Source organism: Drosophila gunungcola, unplaced genomic scaffold (genome assembly GCF_025200985.1).
Source record: "Drosophila gunungcola strain Sukarami unplaced genomic scaffold, Dgunungcola_SK_2 000108F, whole genome shotgun sequence".
Classification (NCBI taxonomy): Eukaryota; Metazoa; Arthropoda; class Insecta; order Diptera; family Drosophilidae; genus Drosophila; species Drosophila gunungcola.
Window position 1 is genome coordinate 184,817 of NW_026453270.1, and position 17,030 is coordinate 201,846.

General features: G+C 33.4%; 1 long non-coding RNA gene across 2 annotated transcripts; it reads right to left on the reverse strand.

Annotated features, from left to right (window-relative positions):
- Window positions 1–11,397: 11,397 nt before the first annotated feature.
- On the reverse strand, window positions 11,398–13,304 carry LOC128265304 (uncharacterized). Of its 2 annotated transcripts, XR_008268840.1 has the most exons (4): window positions 12,771–13,304; window positions 12,080–12,228; window positions 11,944–12,021; window positions 11,398–11,459 (listed from the first exon to the last, which is right to left on the reverse strand). It is a non-coding gene; the product is annotated as an uncharacterized LOC128265304 (long non-coding RNA). The 2 variants fall into 2 exon arrangements; XR_008268839.1 differs by having other exon boundaries at window positions 11,944–12,228.
- Between the last annotated feature and the right edge of the window lie 3,726 nt (window positions 13,305–17,030).

The following is a 17,030-nucleotide window of genomic DNA, read 5'->3' on the forward strand; positions in this document are numbered from 1 at the left end:
ATCGTTTAACAGCAACTAATTATGAAGCAATTCCTTAGCAATCCCAGAGATCTTCGCTCTTCGTACCTTTTTTGAACATTTTTTTTAAGCTGATGTTTGCTATCAAACAAAATATACAAAAATGTATGCAAAAACCAAAAAAATACTTCGCATACATTTTACATTTATAGTTTCTAGTTTTCGTGAAGGTTGCCTTTGTTTGGTTTTACGAGTCTTTCAAACATTTTTTGATTTTACGATCTGAGGCCAGACGATCGACCATTTGAATGTTGAATGGATCTTGATTGGATTTCGCTGAGTGAATTGTTTTATTTTTTTGGAGAACCGATTTTATCAGCCGGTTTTTTTTGGTTGAAAAGAAAGTCTAGTTACTAAAATCTATTTAATACAATTATATTTATAATAAGTATTATTATAAGTAGTGTATTTGCAAATATATAAATTGAATTTACATTCGTTGTTTTTCTTAAGTTGAAATTAGAAAAAACATTTTTATTTGAGTTAAAAAATGACTAAAATTTTGTAAAAGAGAAAACTAAATTAAGTTAATTGAGGTACACAAAAAGATAAACGTGGATTGTTTTATTTGAAATATGCTAAATATTAACAAAATATTAATATTAAATATTAGAGTAACAATATTTTTTTTAAATACATAAATGCAACGGAAAGTTGATAACGAAATGGATAATATAACTCAAATTAAATTTATTGTAAATGAATTTCCGGATGTGGGGAGTTCTCTAGGGCACGCAAGAATTATTGGCGTAATCCGGAGCAGATATTGCGCTCGAAAAGTGATTAGTAAAGGCGGATGTGCGATGATTTCGCGAAAAGTTGTTTCCGGAAATTCCCCAAAAAATCTTGTTCTAATCGGGGCTTGGGTGGAGGACCTTATCGATGTGCTCTAAAAGGTTGTTGTTTCCGTCGAATATCAAGATCCACTTTAGCTCCACGGCATGTTTGATACGGTTTAGCTAGAATTGCAAAAAAAAAGGAAAATAAAACGGAAAACAAAACAAACAGGGGTTCTTGTGCGTAACCCTATTTCCGATACTCCCCTTGGGGACCGCTTTAAAAACCCCATTTAAGATACCCCTTTAAGAGCCCCTTTTGGACCCCTTCCTTACTCCTTTGCGGTCGTAGTTTGTTATCCATTCAAATCAGGCGTTTCCGCTCATATTTGCAATTACAATTTAATAACAGACATCTGAGGAACTGGGCATACTCTTTTCCATTCTTAAAAATTAACATTTTAATTTTTAATTATTAACATAAATACTTAAATTTTTGTAAAGCGTAGTAATCATTTTTTATTAATTTAATTTTATATTTTTTATTTACTATTTATTTAGTGCGACAATAATTTTTTACTAATGGTAGCTAACAAGACTTAAGAATTTGGTTTACATTTCTTAAATATCTACAATTTTAAAATATTTATTTTTTCATTAGATATTTTAAATTTTATAAAAATATATTAATATAACAAAAAAAATTTTATCACTTAAATATCCACAAATCTTAATTTAATAATGTTTGGGCCAATTTAATTAAAAACCAAAACTTAATATATATAATTCACAATATTAAACTATTGTTATTTTAAGATTTTTGTTATCAAAACTATTTATAAGTATTATTTTAGGTAAATTTTTTAGATGTACGGATTAGCCGAACCTTAGTTTACATATGCTAACATTTTTTTAATCATTCGAAATATTTTCTAAGAAATGGCACATTATTGCTATAATTAATAAATATTTATGGTAAAAATCTTTCCCTCTGTACTTTTCTGAAGAATCTTTGATTTTTTTAGGTGTTACAAAACGAATGTAGCTGGTCATAGGGTAGGGTATGTATAGTAGGGGGCCAGGGCCAAGAACCGGGCTCCATAAATATAATAACAAATACCACAGCTATGGAGCAGCCCACACAGAGGCCTTATTCATATTCTCAGGCTTCTTGTTTGGGCCCGTCAATGCCAAAAGTCAAAGTCTGGATTAATCATCAATCAAAGAGCTGAAAGGCTGGAAAGGCAGTGAGACAAAGCCGAGCCGAGACGGCATAAATTAATCGCGAACTCTGCGGAGACCCCTGGCTGAGTTCTCCTATCCGGATCTTGGGAAAGTATAGGGCAGTGGCTCCAACTGTCCACTGACGTCACATTGGCTGGAATTATTACTATGGGAGGGAGGGAGGGAGGGGGGCGTGGAGATATCACGCCAAAAAGCGCCATTCATCGCAGTACTTCCGATCTGAGAACTCTCAGCTCTTGATTTGGGATCAGAGGTCTCTTTATGGCCCGGAACCTGGCAGACAATTCCACTCCATTTGAAGAACTCTGATCTTTGCAGTGGTAATTATTCTCTCACCAGGAAACCAATGTTATAAATTATTTGCCTACATATAAGGCAATTGTACAAGCACATAATACAAACCTTTAAATATAATAAAATGAGATTAAAATCATTTGTAACTTTCATTGCTAAACGAGTACATTTGTTAGTAGACAAAAAGTAACTGTTTGTAATGGTAACATTTCTTAATATCATAGTGCCAATTGAAATGATTCTTTTAAAGGATTTTGCAGGTCACTCGTTTATGTATTCCACATTCTTCGTCTGTTTCTCTGGGGTCTTTTAAAAAAGTGTTGAATTTGGATCACGATTTCGGCTTGGCAAACAAGTGACACTCGTGAAGAGCATGCTCTAAAAAACACAAAATAAATAAAGGAACCCTCGATCGTGTCATAAGCATTTTGCGGTTTGTAATTAAAGAAGAGTGCGGGGCTTTCAAAAAGAGGAGCAGATAGTTAATGATAAAGGAGTCAAGAGTATACATATTATAGTTTGCAAAGGGGTATACTAATTTGTAAAAAATTGTAGTAATAATAATAAATAAGCTTAATAAATTTGATCAATGATACAAGCCAATACAAATAGACAATTTTTAGAATAATTCGAGTAGAATTTCAATTGCTCACTGCATTCTTTATTTCTTATATGACATTTGAAGGAACTTTAATATTTTCTATTGCACATAAAAGTGGAATATATTTTCTGAAATTTTCAATGGTAAGACAAAGCCTTGTTATAGCGACTATATCATAATGGCAAGGGTATTGCATTTTTCGATCTGCAGATGGGATCATCCTTTTTCGTTGATGTTGCTGCCGTGCCAATGATGTTGCTGCTGCGCTGCTGTTGCTGTTGTGTTGCGATGTTGCTGATGTTGCTGCTGTTGCTGTTGTTGCCTTCGCACATAATTGAAAGGAGTGAAGTGGCTTGTACGTGCGCCACATGCTTGCCATATGCCAAAGGAAACTGGCGACCAATTTATTTTCAACAACAAAAATGCAGGTCACGAAATGTTTAACCCGAAAGCCAAAAGCAAAAAAAAAACAAAACAAAAACATATACAAGAAATGGGAAAATGAAAAGGCAAACATGCAGAGACATCGAAAGAAAGTCATTCATTCAGTCAGTTAGTCAGTTAGGGAGATTCGCCATAGGGGTTTTCGGTGTTCGGTTTTGGGTTTTCGGCAATAGTCGCATTTTTTTATTTGGGAACTTACCACCGAAATTCCCCCTCGCCGCCGGACAATCCCGCATTGTTGGGAAAACGGTCCCTAAAACGATGGCCAACCAATGAATGGACCAACATTGCCAGGAGTCTAGGGGCGCTACAGTGTGCGACGAAGCTATAAGGCCTATAAGGATACTAAAAAAAAAAATTTAATCATTGTCTTAAAGGGCATACATAAATAATCACATTTAAAAAAATAAAATGTTGACTTGAAACATATTACTGATTAAAGAAAAAAATCAAAAAAATCCTATTGCCGAAAAAAATCAAGTCATATTACAAAAATTGTACATACACAAAACATTTTAAATTGATCATTGCCAAAAATATTAAAACCAGGATTGAATGTTTCATAAAGTAATCATCAACATATTTATACAATAATTAAATAATACAAAAAACAAACGGATTTGTGATGGTTCTACATTAATAGCGCGCACTGTGCTCCCTGCATTGCATAATTACCCTAATGGAAGCCCTATTGCAGCCCCCGTCCCACTGGAATTGCTCCTGTCCCCGAAAACTGTTTTTATGAATCATAAAATGCTTGTTATGCTGCAATTTACGTTTGTTTTTTGATACGATTTTACGAGTTTTTAATTTTAACACGCGAAGGGAATAAGCGGCTGATGTATATATGTAATTGTATATCTGGGTATATATCCCCCGACACTCGCTTGATTGCCACTTAATTGGCGAAATACTTAACGTCTGTGGAAATTACTGCATTCGTTTTTTTCGGCTATTTTGGCTAATTATGCTAGTGGGCAATTTCCACCCTTTTTCCATTATTTTTGGGGCTCATCGCGCGAGGTCTTCGACCCCGGGGAATTAGTCAAATATGTCATACGGAAAAACGAGAGTGGATTGACAGGCGACGGCAGAAGCGAAAATGGAAGCTACATAATATAGTGAGTAGTACATAATGTATGTGCTAAAGCTCAAGCCCACACATTTCTGCCGTCTTATTCAGACCAATTTATCAATCGGCGCCGGCGAAAAGGAAAGTCGTGCCAAGTGTTGCCGAACTATATAGCACTTAGGAAATATACCCATAATGCTAAAGCCTTTTTCCACCTGAACAATGTTTTCTGAAAGAGACGTTGGTAGGTAGGAAACGAGTTATGATCGAAATGAGTACTTACTAGTGATCATTTGTTCAAAACATCCAAAGTTAATTTAAAACTGTTTAATGTTAAGTAACATTTTAAATTGTATATATGTGTAACACATACAACTATTTCATTAATGGTTTAATTACCAAACTAAGAGACACAATTATTAGTAATAATTTAGATCTAATAAATAATAATTCGAATTGTTTTGACATTCATGAATTTAAATTACATTATATAACTGCTTTTGGTACTCAAATCAGTGGATCACTTAACTTGTTGGGTATCGAGTTGATTTTCCTCGCATTTCGTTTTCGTTTTCTTTTACTTTTTTCCAGTTTTTTGTAAGTATTTTAGTTGGCTGGCTGGCAATCAGTTGCTTTGTGTCAAAGAAAAACCGAACCGCCGAAAAATCGTAAGAGGAACATGGCAAGAAAGTGATAAAAGACATTTTGTGTGTACTTCTTGGGGGCCCCCTTTAGCCCCCTTTAGGCACCTTAACCCCTCTTTGCCCCCTTAACCTCTCTTTGGCTCTTTCAATATTTCAATAATTTTTGGTAAGGTTCAATGACTTTTGCGGCTGCGACACTTTATTTTTTTGTACTTTCTGTGGCCGCCGCCGTTTTTGTTGGCAACGTACGGTAAATTTAATCATCATTATCACTATCGCAAGTCAGCTGTTTGCCGCACATCACTCAATTAACAAGACAGCCACAAAATAATGTATCTCAGCGCACCACAGTTCCCCCAGGTTACCCCTTGAAAAGGAAAAACAAAAGACCAAAATTAAACTAATAAAAAGGCAGACGATTTACCAACGCAACGAAAAAATGGGGGCCCCCGAAGAAAGTCTGAACTTCGGCCCTTATAAAAAATCTTGGGTGGGCAGGGCGATATATGTACATATGGTACACAAAGTGGGGGAGGTCAAGTTACAAGTCGGGGATCAGCGTGCTAATGACCGACAATTGCAACACAGACAGCTGCCAACGCAGAGGTGCCTCAATTAAAGAGTGCAGAGATTTGTCCACTAAAAAAAAGAGTCACACAAGGTGTCATTTTCTCTATTAAATTGTGTGTATTTATGTATATTTAAATTATTGTGGACTACTTTAGTTCCATTACAATAAATTGTTATGCATTGGCGAATAGTATATAAATAAATCAAGTAATGCCATTTCTCTATATTTATTTACGATATAAATCATTTAAATTTAGAGTTTCTTTATTTAATAAGATTCATAGATTTTCTTAAACATAGCAACAAATACTGGTTTTTATATTTTAATATTATTTAAAATTTTAAGTTTTAATAAGCAAATAATTAAAATTCTTTAAAAGCTTAAATTAAATCAGTAAAAAAGCGATTTAGGTCAATACCAAATAGTTTATTAATAAACAATTTCAGTTTATAAATGCCTGTACTCCAAATATACCACATTTTTTCAATTTAATTAATTGATAAGTTGAATTTTTGTCATTCTTTCTCTCCGTCTAAAGTGTCTTTATTTAAATACGAGGGCAAGGGATTGCACATAAATATATTAAAATTATTTTAACAGAGAGCATAGTTCACAGAACCATTAAGTTTTCCTTTTTTGAGTTTTCCCTGCAACAGCTTAGGGAGTTCATCATGCAAGAGGGAGTTTCTAAATCAGCACGATGTCCTGCGGTGAGGCTCCTTAGGATTCTGAAATGCTCTCTACATTCCTGGCTGCTAATTACGGTCACACTTCGCTGAAGATGACCGCAATATTTGTTGGGACCGGGATTGCGTTTGGGTTTTTCTTGATGTAACACCTTTGTTGACAACTTAAGTAAGGCGACACCCCAGGTAAGAACTTAGGAACTGGTTTGGCCTGGACTCATCCTTTTCGCTCTGCACATATGCCCAGCTATGTGCGGTCGTCATTAATATGCACAAACTCACACTGAGAGAAATAAGTAAAAACAAATTCAGGAAAAGGTGGAATTTTTAAAGGTTTATTACTTAAACCATGTTATCTAAAGATCCTCCTGGACTCGAACTTTATTTAAAAGTAAGCCAAACCAGATTTTAAGAATGTAGGATATGTATGATCGATGGCCCTTTGATTGATTGTCTCCGAGAAGTGAAAACTCTTACCATCGAGTACCCCTATGGGGTGTTCTATCAGGATTATTGACTCGTGTCTCTGCAAACAAAAATGTCTGTTTGTTTTAGCACACATGAAACAGCTGTCTAAAAAAAAAGGAAAATACTCAGGATTACGGTGAGAGAAAGGTGGTAAATGGTAAAAGAATTTAAGGCACTTATTGGCCGAACAGGGGAAAAGCAGCCTAAGTACAAAGGATAAACCCATCACAGCTTGTGTTTTCTAAGCCTCGAAGACCGGGAATTCTTCCCTGCTCAAAGCCAAATCAGTGTTTGGGTTTGTCTTGATTAATAGAAATGCTGAGAAAGAGAGAAGTCAAGGAGGGAAAATCAAGGACAAGGGACTTAATGCTCGATTTATAGGGGATGTCGGAATCTTATCTCAATTCGATCAGAATTTGTAGACAACTATTGAAACGAACATAAATGTGAATGCCCACAATTGACCGATTAAATGCCCAATTAAGTTTTGTTTGCGGTTTTTAATTTTGTTCATTGTTGTAATTCGAAAAACACTATTGCCCATGTCCTAGCAAAAAGATATTGTTACTATAGGTATTAAAAAATTAAAGTCATAAACCAAGATTTACTAAACATCAGAATTGTAAAACTAATGTATTTTTGCCTTGAAAAGAAAACAAATATATTATATACGTGTGCTATTATTTTTTATTATGTATTTAATAGGCTGCAATTGTAATATTTTTAAGTAAAATCCCAAGCGTTATAAACTTGTTAAAATTGTAAAAGACATACATATATATTAAATTATTAAAATAAAATAAGACTCAATTGTGGTAAACTTATTCAAAAATTTTCCTTATTTCTGGGGGGAGTTCCCCAATCAGTCGCATTGCGTGTGCCATTTATTCGACAATCGGACTTTATAACAGATGATTATGATTGGGGAGATCCTTTGATGTGAGCGGTGGACTAAGATGACCAACTAGTAGCCATCTGGAGCAGGGCGCACGCATGTCGAGCGCAGCAATTTGTACTGGCCAATGCTGATGCTGCTGACCAGTATGACCATCATAATTTGGGTGCACGAAACGATCCGACATCCAATAAACGTCAATCGGTTCGGGGCCATAACTAGCGGGTCGGAAAAGGATGTATGGACCTCGGAACATCGGAACCTGGGAACCTGGGAACCTGGGAACCCCAACCCCTGGTCACAAACTCGTTTTCATCTGCGGGCGACAGCTGTTGTTGTCGACGGCACAAGGTAATTGCCAAGTGCCAGGGTCTACTGTACTTGTGCCAAAACGCAGGGAGGGAATCCCCTCACTTTTGCAGATCTTTGGCACCATTAAGGTGTACGAATCATATTAAATTTCTTATTATTATAAAATATCAACTATTGATATGGACATTTCTTAGCCATCAAAATAACAATGGGTGTTTAAAATTTCTGAAATTACAATTTTTTGTTCAAATTAAGCAATATGTGGAATTATTATAAATCATCGCCCATCAAAGGTCATATCTTATCCAGCCAAAGAAAATAAGTTCTGACATTTACTTAAGAGGTTAAAATTCTATTAATGTATATTTAATAATTAAAAACTAACTTGTGATAAATTGAATTAATACAAATGTTAAGTTCCATTTAAAAAGTACAATTTCTATGTATATGTATATATTGCTATTATATGTTTACTAAGCCATTTAAAATAATACATATTATATAAGTATGTATTTATTGTTAACTTTTCAAGGATAGTATTTTCGAGTTTTTATGATACAATTAGCTCACTTGTTTAAAGCACACTTTCGGTGAACAAACTGTTGCCCAATGAACTCCTTTGAGATCCTTGCCAGAACATTAAAAACTGGATTCTTGAATTAACCCAGTCGAGCCAACTGTCTGAGTTTGTTCCTGCTTATTTGTTATTTGTCTTAAACAGGATTCAACTCAAAGGACTCTGGGTTCCAGTTTCCAATATCTTGTATATTTTTGTGCTTTTGTTTTGGCTCTCGTTTCTATACTTCGGCCACGCCTCCCTTCGGCCGCCCAGCCCCTTATTCAGGTTCGGTTTCAGTTTCAGGTTCGTGCTCGCCATTTCCCCCCTCTCCAAGGCCCTACTGTTCTGAGTCATCGGCGCAGACAGACGAGGCTCAACTGTACTTGCCGCGCACGCTATAATTTAAAATTATGTTGTAAGCCCACAGTCACAGCCACGTATGCGCACACGCACACGCACTCGCATTTGCAAAAACAAAAACAAAATAAGAAAGCAGACAACAGAGTCCGGTTTCTCGACAAAATACCAACAAAAAAGTAAAAATAATGCGAAACTAAAGAAAAGAAATGCAAACACAACAGAAAGCAAAAACAAAACAAGCCGGGAAATAAATACCCTATTAAATACCCTATGAAAATTAAATCTATTCAGAAATCAGCGTTATGTATTTAGTAAAAGGCATATTAATTGCATATTTATTTAAAGCTTTACAAATATATTGTGACTAACAAAGGTATGTATATTGATTTTTCCTTTACATCAAATAAAATCAATCAAATTAAATTAAATCAATTACTGCATAGTATATAAAATGTATTTATTAATGGAAAATTTATTTACAGCTCTAAATCTATACATAAAATTAAATCAGTCAAATTAAATAAAGGCAAATTAAATCAATTAAAAAAATAAGTCAGCGTAAATATATTAAGTCAATTAAACTAAATTAAATCAAACTAAATTAAATCATCAATTACAAACAAAATTGCTGCGTACTGTTTAAAATATATATTTATTTATAGCAAACTTTTTTCAAGCTTTAAATTTATTTTGTAACTACTTATATTGTTTTATATATTCTATACGATGATTTATTTAATATTCCTTTGTCCTCAAAAATTCAAAGGAAAACATAACCAATTTTTAATCGAAATCTTTGGTTTTATTTGAGTTAACAAAACCTTTAGAGTACTCCTTAACCCCTCATTGGTGAAAAGGGTACAACAAGCAGAAGCAGCTCAAAAGAAAGAAGACGACGTCTGCGTTGTCGCTGAAAATTGCAGCTTGCAACATTAACATGTTTTATGTGCCACAGATCCGATCCGATCTCATCCAAACCGATCCGAACTTAAGTCGAGCGACTCATGTTGCACAGAAACAAATAGGATCAAAGATCTAACAGATTTTTTTTACCTTTCTGAAAGAAACACTATAAAAATATTTAATACTGTATCAGAACATTATATAAAATGATTACAACCCAACTTAAACAAATATAAACATTTTCTATATAAAAACTAAAGCAAATATATGTGTAAAATATATCTATATATAAAAGTTCTAAAACTCATATATATATTTTGAACATAAAAAGTTGTGACCGCATTCTGGGATATTTTTCTCAGTGCTTCCGAGCGTTGGACTCAATTTGAAACGAGGCAGAGCGGTTCGGTTGCCTCTGATCTGCGCACGCAGGCTATTAGCAGCGGGTTAAGGTGGTTGGGGGTTAATGTTTTCCCTTTTTATGGAGGAAGTCGACTGGTCTCCTGCGGAAGGAAGTCGCGCCAGTTCCGCAGTTCAGTTCGAACAAAAGACTCTCGCACCGAAAAAGATTCGCATGGGCATGAATGCAAAATGCAAATTCTCGCAGAAATGTTATTGAACTTTTCCAACATAAAGAAGATGAGGGCAAGGATCTATATAGAGATAAAGGGAGGATCAGCGGGGGAATAAGGAGCCCATGTGTCCACTGGAATCCCTCCATGTGTTGGCAATAACTTCGTTTCTTTCTTTTTTTTTGTGTTTTGGCTGCTCCTGAAACGTCTACAAGTGTCTGTTTTACAGAGGCACTGAGACTAATATTTATACAATGTACATTAAAATAATCAAGTGATTATAGATGGCTATTTGGCATTTACCATGACCTTTTTTGTAGCCAAATGTCAGCCTTATATAGTTTAATCTTTTAATATGCTGACTATAAAAATTTACAACTAAAAGTTTATAAGTTATAATAATATAAATTAATAAATTACGGAATATAACTTTGATCTTACAAACCTGTTACAATTACTTTAATTGAGACAAATATTTATACATATTTATATATATTAGATTAACTAATTGATTGTTACAGAATTAAGACGTACAAATTTAATTCTCCACTATTTGTGGAAAACAATAGTTATTTACACCAAAAAAAGCATTTACTGAATGTTACTTTGAACTAACAATCCTATCACAATTACTTTTGTTGAAAGCATTTAAGACGACAAAAAGGAATAGTTTTTTTATGTGCATTTTCATGGAGGGGCAGTGACATAAACACTTTTAATTGCTTAATTTTCCAAACGTGACAGGCACATGGAAATTGGAAATGGGAACGAGAATAGGTACGATCCTTTTCCTTTATTTATTGCAAACAAATGACAAGTATCCACTTACAGAGCATCCAATTGCCGTTACAATTGTTTATGCCCCTGCCCCTCTAGATTATTGCCCGAAAGTCATTGAGAAGTCACAGATGATTTGATCTTAACGATGGTGTTGTATGGATTGGAGTGCGGGTCCGAGTTCTCGGAGGGTAGGTAAATGAAACGACGACAATTGAATGGCAATTTTCGTGTTGCAAGCCGGGGAAAACATTGTCGAAATCTGCTAGCAAAAATTGAAAGTGTTGCTGTGGGTATATGTCCGCATATTTAACTAGCCGTGGGATCGAAAAGTCCACATACCTTTTTATATCTAAGTGTACCTGTTTTTTTAATTCTTAATTTTGTGAATTATCAGATAGTCAAATTTAAAAATAGTGTTTTCAATGATTTGTATATTATTTTTTCTTAATCTAATGAAGATTAATACCTGAACACCAATTATAAAATATTACTCTTTAGAAATACTATTTATTTATTTCTTTTAACTTAAAACAAATTATTTTTTTTATGCCCTAGTAGTCATATAGTTAAAATAACAAACAAAATACTATATCAATCGTACCCCACCAAAACTCATTAGAACTTATTACAATCCCCATAGATCGCAACCAATTTTAAATTGTTCCCCCACACAAAGAAATTACAGTATTTCCCATAGCCATAAGGACGAAAACGATGTGTGTTCGTTGTGGCCCAGTACTTACACATGTAAATCGAGGTCCACGGACTTCATAACCCCAACCCAAAAACCATAACCCCAAAAAAAACAAGCCGAGTGACAACTGAAAATGCACAAATTTATATGTAAACGATGGAAAACTGTTCAACATATATAATTACCGAAATTTTCCATGCTAACGTGTGAGAACCGGGAACTGAAAACGGGAACGAGAACGTGAATGTGATCTGGGGTTTGGGGGGAAAAACGGAGAGGAGATAATGTGGAGTAGGTTTTCCTTCGTTGACAACAGCGCGGAGATTATGAAAATCTTTGGTCATTGGGTTACGGGAAGAACGGGGACAAAAAGTAAGGGATCAGGGGTTAGTTTCGTATTAACATAATCAATGGGGTACAGTGCACAATCGAAACAGGAACCCTTTACCCATATATATAATGTACTACTTAATATAAGAATAAAATCATTAATAAATAAATATATATATATATATATATATATATATATATATATATAAATATAAGGTATAGATATATTCAATTTTAATAAATACACATATACGAAATTATTCGATTAATTATTGTTTTATAAAATAAAATACCATAGTACCACATTTTTAAAATTTAAACATAGACTTAAATTGTTAGAGAAATTTTCAAAATGTTGTATACCATGTGCTTAAAGTGCACTTCTGCAATTGGCCAGTAAAAAATGTAGAACAACAAATGTTGTTTCGGCTTAGAAGAGACATTAAATTGTCTCTGATCTGTGGGGAACTCCTTTGGGTTTCTTCGCTCCGATCGTCCACTGTGTTCTCTAAGGGCTTAACTCAGTATCTACTTGAATGCACTTACGGAAAATCTCCAGTCAGCAGCCACGGCCACGACCCCCTACTGCTGAGAGTTTCTTGGTCTTGGTCTTGGTCTTGGTTTCTCCGATTTTGAACCCCGAAAAGGGAAAACATATTTAAAGACAAACGGACGGACTTGATATTCGAGCGTTTTGAAAGAAGGGGAAGGTGAAGTGGCAAAAGCGACGTGAAACGTTTTCCAAAAAAAGGATAATAAGAAACGATGCGGCCGGCGAGCACTAACGCATATCAATGGATCGCCAGCGAGCAGGTCGAAGGAAGCGTTTAATGCTAAACACTTGAGAGACCAGCCCAAAAAATCAAAAGTAAGACGAGCAAAGAAGAAACCCAGAAACGAGCGGAGATGCATACTTATAGAGGCATGTCTTATCTGCTGGCACATAAAGTGCCAAAAATTATGGCAAGAGGAAATTGAAAGTGTTGTCTGTCAAAGTCAAGAGGCGACGTGAAATTCGGGGACCCGAATCGCATCGCAAGTGGCATTATGTTGAGCACTATAAAATCGTGTAGCCTTAAAGAAAAATAAGATCACTTTTGGTCAATTCGATTAAATTTAACCAACTCTGTTTTTCCAGAAGAATTTAATTAAAAAAACACACATTTCCCAAAAAAATTCAGTTGAGCTAAACTTATGTTCTTAATTGTTACAAATAGGATTTAAAATTTATATTTTCTTATTATTTTTTTGTTATTAAATTGTTACTTGTAAATCGTTATAGAAAACGTATAATTTTGTTTTTTGGTCTTAAATCAATTATATACACACTAAATACATGGTAAATACAAACCAAGTAAAATGTTACACATTTCTCGTAGTAACATAAATATAATAACTTAAACGGTTGTACGTTCCTGTATTATAATTATAAATGTTGTAGAATTTCTAAACTTTGTAATTTGATTGATTTTTTCAAATAAATAAACTTGTGTCGTTGTAATTTTAACTTTACATTTACTAGCGGAAAAAGCGACATCTAGCGCTGTAGAATTATACTTTTTACGCCCTTCAATACATTTTACATTTTTTTATTCTACTTTATTGAAAACAACCAATACTGAGCTTCAAAATACAAAAACAACAAAAACATTATTTTAATGTAACATTTATTTATTTTTACTTAAGATAAAGTATATTAATATAATAAATTAAATGTTATGTGTCTAATAAACATTTTTTTTAATTCAAAGTCTTAGAATTATTAGATAGCATAAACTATATATTAACATAGCTTAGTTCTGGATACAATAATTTGGTGAGGCCGACGAGTGGTAAGTATTGGAAAATCCTGTAGGTGACACAAGATGTGATGTAATTATCCACTGGAACTTCTCCGATCGATCCTGATCGCCAAACCGGATTGCTGAAATAAATGATGTTTAATAAAAAAGAAAATACAAATCGAAATATAATTGTTTTCTTTAAATTAAGCATACGCAACTTTACTTGGGTAAAGCTTAGGATAAGAATAATTTCGCCAGCCGCAGAAAAAACGACATAATATCGTCGGCCGCCAAAGAACGACATAATTTCGGCAGCCTATTATATAAATTGTACATAAAATTAAATTTTGAAAAAATTCTTTTTAAAATTCGGTTTTTGTGTCAAAACAAAATTAATTGTTTAAATCGATCAGGGACGGATGGTATAGGTTGCCAGCTGTTCAAAATAGCAACTCTTTTGACTTTGGGTCTTATTTTGGCAAAATTACAACAAAAAGACTCTTCAGAAATAATTTTGTTTGAAAAATGGTCAAAAATCCCAAAAAACACATTAAAAACTCGGTTTTAGTGTCAAGACCCTGGGAAGTAATGGTCAAAATGTGGAATGTCATACACCGTTGAATTCGTAATAAAATTTCCTATCGAATGGCATTCACAGTTAAAATTGTTTCAGATTTTCAAATTTCTGCAAAAAATGATGATGTACCCCCTTACAAAAAAGTCAGAAATTTGGACATAATTATAGTTTTCAAAAAACGTTTTTCTAAATTCTGTTTTTGTGTCAAAACAAATTTAATTGTTTTAAATCGATCAGGGACGGATGGTATAGGTTGCCAGCTGTTCAAAATAGCAACTCTTTTGACTTTGGGTCTTATTTTGACAAAGTTACAACAAAAAGACTCTTCAGAAATAATTTTGTTTGAAAAATCGTCAAAAATCCTAAAAACACATTAAAAACTTGGTGGAAAATTATGGTAAAAATGTAGAATGTCATACACCATTGAACTCGTAATAAAATTTCCAATCAAATGACATTCACAGTTAAAATTTTTTCAGATTTTCAAACTTCTGCAAAAAATGATGATGTACCCCCTTACAAAAAAGTCAGAAATTTGGACATAAATAAATTTTTCAAAAAACGTTTTTCTAAATTCTGTTTTTGTGTCAAAACAAAATTAATTGTTTTAAATCGATCAGGGACGGATGGTATAGGTTGCCAGCTGTTCAAAATAGCAACTCTTTTGACTTTGGGTCTTATTTTGACAAAGTTACAACAAAAAGACTCTTCAGAAATAATTTTGTTTGAAAAATCGTCAAAAATCCTAAAAACACATTAAAAACTTGGTTTTTGTGTCAAGACCCTGGGAAGTAATGGTCAAAATGTAGAATGTCATACACCATTGAACTCGTAATAAAATTTCCAATCAAATGACATTCACAGTTAAAATTTTTTCAGATTTTCAAACTTCTGCAAAAAATGATGATGTACCCCCTTACAAAAAAGTCAGAAATTTGGACATAAATAAATTTTTCAAAAAACGTTTTTCTAAATTCTGTTTTTGTGTCAAAACAAAATTAATTGTTTTAAATCGATCAGGGACGGATGGTATAGGCTGCCAGCTGTTCATAATAGCAACTCTTTTGACTTTGGGTCTTATTTTGGCAAAGTTACAACAAAAAGACTCTTCAGAAATAATTTTGTTTGAAAAATCGTCAAAAAACCCAAAAACACATTAAAAACTTGGTTTTTGTGTCAAAACCCTGGGAAATTATGGTTAAATGTTGGAATGTCATACACCGTTAAATTCGTCATAAAATTTCCAATCGAATGACATTCACAGTTAAAATTTTTTCAGAATTTCAAATTTCTGCAAAAAATGATGATGTACCCCCTTACAAAAAAGAGAGAAATTTGGACATAAACAAATTTTTCAAAAAACGTTTTTCTAAATTCTGTTTTTGTGTCAAAACAAATTTAATTGTTTTAAATCGATCAGGGACGGATGGTATAGGTTGCCAGCTGTTCAAAATAGCAACTCTTTTGACTTTGGGTCTTATTTTGACAAAGTTACAACAAAAAGACTCTTCAGAAATAATTTTGTTTGAAAAATCGTCAAAAATCCTAAAAACACATTAAAAACTTGGTTTTTGTGTCAAAACCCTGGGAAATTATGGTTAAATGTTGGAATGTCATACACCGTTAAATTCGTCATAAAATTTCCAATCAAATGACATTCACAGTTAAAATTTTTTCAGAATTTCAAATTTCTGCAAAAAATGATGATGTACCCCCTTACAAAAAAGAGAGAAATTTGGACATAAACAAATTTTTCAAGAAACGTTTTTCTAAATTCTGTTTTTGTGTCAAAACAAATTTAATTGTTTTAAATCGATCAGGGACGGATGGTATAGGTTGCCAGCTGTTCAAAATAGCAACTCTTTTGACTTTGGGTCTTATTTTGACAAAGTTACAACAAAAAGACTCTTCAGAAATAATTTTGTTTGAAAAATCGTCAAAAATCCTAAAAACACATTAAAAACTTGGTTTTTGTGTCAAAACCCTGGGAAATTATGGTTAAATGTTGGAATGTCATACACCGTTAAATTCGTCATAAAATTTCCAATCGAATGACATTCACAGTTAAAATTTTTTCAGAATTTCAAATTTCTGCAAAAAATGATGATGTACCCCCTTACAAAAAAGAGAGAAATTTGGACATAAACAAATTTTTCAAAAAACGTTTTTCTAAATTCTGTTTTTGTGTCAAAACAAATTTAATTGTTTTAAATCGAACAGGGACGGATGGTATAGGTTGCCAGCTGTTCAAAATAGCAACTCTTTTGACTTTGGGTCCTATTTTGGTAAAGTTACAACAAAAACAATCTTCAGAAATAATTTTGTTTGAAAAATCGTCAAAAAACCCAAAAACACATTAAAAACTTGGTTTTTGTGTCCAAACCCTGGGAAATTATGGTTAAATGTTGGAATGTCATACACCGTTAAATTCGTCATAAAATTTCC